General features: G+C 38.7%; 1 long non-coding RNA gene across 1 annotated transcript; it reads left to right on the forward strand.

Moving 5' to 3' along the window:
• LOC143133111 (uncharacterized) lies at positions 1 to 3,814 on the forward strand. The gene is made up of 6 exons (XR_012988448.1): positions 1 to 51; positions 300 to 606; positions 2,213 to 2,611; positions 2,986 to 3,084; positions 3,229 to 3,263; positions 3,444 to 3,814. It is a non-coding gene; the product is annotated as an uncharacterized LOC143133111 (long non-coding RNA).
• The last annotated feature ends 469 nt before the right edge of the window (positions 3,815 to 4,283 follow it).

Raw genomic sequence — 4,283 nt, forward strand, 5'->3', positions numbered from 1 at the left:
TGAGGACAGTGTATCTGCTGCCCTTCTTTCATCTCCTGATGCAGTGCCACGGTAAGAATAGTGACTTCACCTAGTTACAGTAGGATTGAGATGCAGAGTGTTGGTGATCCATGAGTTGTTGCATGCGTTTGCAAAGATACTGTAAGTGCAAGATCAGTAGTGTCCTAATTTGTTGGTTTTTGTGATATATTTGCACAGAAAGTCAGAGCACAAATTATTCATAACATTTCTTTATGATATAATATTTCTTTATAACATGATTGAAATAGTTGATTTTGAAGTTGATTTGCGTTCTACAGGGTCCACTCATTTTCATCACCTTAAGAAAGGGGAGGAGGTAACTCTGTCCTGTAAAACATGTCAATGGGAGGTTGACATAAATTCAGACAACACTAGATTGTAAAATACAACAGAGCAATTTCTCACAAATGTCTCAAATCTGCCAGGCCATTAAAAAGATTGATTCTAAAGGCTGTCAGATCATTGTCAAAAGTGGGTTCTTTGCCTGTGTGAGTAACTTCCCCACTACAGATGTCTCTCTTTATCCATTCAAACCTTCCTCTCATCACATGGAGTCCTACATAATTTCTCAAGCAGAATCCGAGGGTAGGTTTGAAAGAGATTATTCATTTAAAGCAGAAATGTGCAGCTTTTTTAAGCATGTCTTATCTTGTACAAACGAATGTGTTGAACATAACACAACTTCCATTGTTTTTAACACATCTCTATGTCAGGGCCGTAGTCCCCATAGACATTGAGGGGGACGTGTCCCCCCCAATATTCAAATATGACCAAAATGTCCCCCCCAATATTCGGACATAGAAAAATAAAGAAAGAATAAAGCGCTATACTAGGCCTACAGGAAACCAACACGTAGGCTATCTGAAATGTAATCAAACGTAAATAACGCACAAATTAGTGATGGTTCCAGAGTAGCCTACACCCCTGAGTGGTTTGTCCTGGTGATTTTCCGTTTTTTGTTAGTGGCGTGCGCTATCAAAAGCTTCCATTTACTGCACCCTATGAGGTAGGGCTGTCAACAATATCGCAAAAGCTACCGGTACAATTTTCACAAAACTTCTTGGATCGGTGTAGCACAGGCTAAGGAAATCCCATACATGTTTGGAGCCGATCAGACTGAAAGGGAACATTTTCCATATTGTAGCCTATTCTCGCAATGATAGCGAAAGTGAAACGTTTTATTTTAAATGATGAATTTGTGCAAGCCTGTGTCATTTCTTTCACGTCTTTCAACATAAATAATGCATTCATATGCTAGTAGTAATGCCAGAAATTACCGTGTATAGGCCTCTTAGAAATGATTGTTGCATCTTGCATATTATTTAGATGCGCACTCAATCGTGCATCCATGCAGGCAAAACGTGATCAAATGTGGCGACGTTTACAATACGTGATAGCCTACAGTTAATGTGAATCGTGGACAATAACCAAAGAAAGGAATTTGCACCTCCATTGCACCAATTAAAGGCTGTAGTAGGCCTAGTGTTTCTACATGTTGGCACAAAACGTAATTTCTGTCAGAAGCCAGTCTATAATGCATACAGGGGTAACATGAGGTGAGTCAGACAGAAGAGGGGCCTGTCTTAGTAGCCTATTCCTGAATCCTGTCCCTTTCAAACTACGTTAAAATTGTGTGATTAGCCGCCAGCATAATACAATCTAAATTAAAAGACAAAATCTTTATAGGCTCCAAACTTATGAGTATAATCATTCGTTTAATTAAAAAAAGCTTCAGGTTTAAGTAGCCTAATAAGTCAAAGAACCACATTTAATATAGAGGTTATCATATGATGAGTTTGGAATAACCTAATTGACTGAACTAACGACTTGTTTGTGATTTTTAATAATATTTTTGCATGGTAGGAAATGTATTGAAATTCTGTTTGGGGGTCCCTCAGACCCCACCACAGATTTGGTCCCCCCCAATGTTGACATCATGACTACGGCCTTGCTCTATGTCCAGATAGGGGCAACACGGTTTCTGTTGTTTCCAACACATTCGTTTGAGTGTATCATGCATATGATGTGAAGGACAGATGAGTGCACCTGTCTAGCTAGGCTTTACACTATAGGCTCTGTGTACAAGAACAATTGAATTGAAGAAAGAAAATACAGACTATTAAGACAATTACTTCAGAACCTTGACAGCAGCACCATATTAACATTGCATTTTCTATTTCTGTTCTCACAGTGCTGTCTGAATCTACCAATGAGAGTGCAGTGCGTGTGTCTGCAGGAGGACTGATTGATCTCACATGCACTTCTCAAGCAAAGGGGCATTCCAAATACCCCTTTGTGGTGTACTGGATCAAACTCAGTCATAACAGCAGCATATGCTTGTATTCCTATCATTACAATTCACTATCAGATTATGGGCTGCATAAACACTGTGCTGCTGACAGTGGTGTGTTGATTCAGATATCAAACACAACGCAACGTGTTGAAGCTCGCAAGAACCATAATCTGATGATCAGGGATGCCACTCACTCCAACAGTGGACAGTATCTGTGTATATTACAAGTTTATATCAATGCTAATCAGAACTGGAAATTACTCACCAACACTACAGTCAATGTGGAGGATCCAACTGGTGATAATATTAACTTAATAACTTCTAGACTGGGCTAAAGTGTTAAATGATATAGGGCCTAAACAAATTTACAATTATATTATATTATTAACAAATTTACAATTATATTATATTATATTACCACAGACCCAGATGGTATTTTAAAACAGTTTTAAAACACTATTTTCATCTGGTTTTCTTATATTATCCTATTTATTCTAATTATTAAAATAATATGGAAGCATTTTATTACAAAGAAACTGCAGGTTACCAGGGTTCCTTTGTTTATCTTTAAGAGGATATGACGCTGATATTTTGTGTTCTCTAGGATCCTTGTCAATTTATACTGTCCATCTTCTAGAGGAAATGACGCTGACATTTTGTGTTCTATATAGGAGCCTTGTCGATTTATATTGTCGGTGTGACAATGTTTGTTCTTTTCATTGTTGCCATGGTCATCATTCTACTGCCCAGAAGAATAACCAGAACCCAAGGTGAAGCACACACTCAGAATGGCATTTTTAAAACATTTCCTTTTGTCATAAATATACTTTCAGTGTCATTCTGTATTCTTTCAATAATATCAACAACTATAATAACAATTCACAAAAGTAACAGGCTTCTCCTGCTTCTTCCAGGAATAACAGTGAAGAGGGATTGTCGGATGAGAACTGTAAGTTGCTCTGAAACTGTCGATTTTTCTTGAAGAAAAAAAGCACCTTTTCACTGTGTGTGTGTGTGTGTGTGTGTGTGTGTGTGTGTGTGTGTGTGTGTGTGTGTGTGTGTGTGTGTGCACTGTCTGTACATGTCTATATACATTTGTGTGTGGTATACATTTGCATTGCTTCTGTAGGCTCCCCTTATGCATTGGCCAGGGAGAGCAGGAAGAAGCGGTCTAACTTGCACAGCTGGGCAGGCAGACCAGTGACCCTGCAGCCTGTGGCCACGGACCAGGCCATGCTTCAGAGTCAGACCTGTCAGGAGATGAGGGTGTCATGAAGACCAACCCAATATATGAAACCTCACTGTACTAGGCTATATGTAGTCAATGTACTGTCTGCTCCCTATAAATTCCAAAAGCAGCTACAGTCCACTCCACGTGATCAAGTTTAAGTTAGTTACATTAAGGTTAAAGACTCGAAGCCGGATAGACTGAATGTCAGACGGACAAACCAGGTCCCGCATCCAAGTCCAAGCTGGGTTCTTTAAAGCGCATTGGACATACTGTACATGTTATGGCACTATTTAAATAAAGTTGAATTGAATTAAACTGAACGGAATTTAAGTGAATTGCATGCATGAAGAACAAAGGGGATATATATACATAAAGATGATTAAATTACCAGATTGTATAAAAATAGCAGTATACTCTTAGATAAAAAGGTTCCATCCTTTGATACAAAAAAGATTCTTTATGGGGAACCATACAAGAGTTTCTCTGTATTTTGGTTGCTCAAACCATTCACAAACCCGTTCTCCTGTTCTCTTATGATCGTCATACCCATAATGACCACCAGAGGGAAACAGCTCCTCTGTTGTGCCACAGCACTCTTGTTCCATGAGGTGCTGACTACTTGCCTCTGTCCACACACCAGATGAGCAAATAATGTGTATAGTTTGAATATAGTGAATACTGTTTTGATGGGTTTTTTTAATACTTGTCTTTTCATAGAGGAAAGATCTTCATTAGGTT

This window comes from Alosa pseudoharengus, unplaced genomic scaffold (genome assembly GCF_046254945.1).
Source record: "Alosa pseudoharengus isolate Yale_2024_CS ecotype anadromous, Long Island Sound unplaced genomic scaffold, YU_APseudo_1.1 YU_APseudo_1.1_scf_19, whole genome shotgun sequence".
Classification (NCBI taxonomy): Eukaryota; Metazoa; Chordata; class Actinopteri; order Clupeiformes; family Clupeidae; genus Alosa; species Alosa pseudoharengus.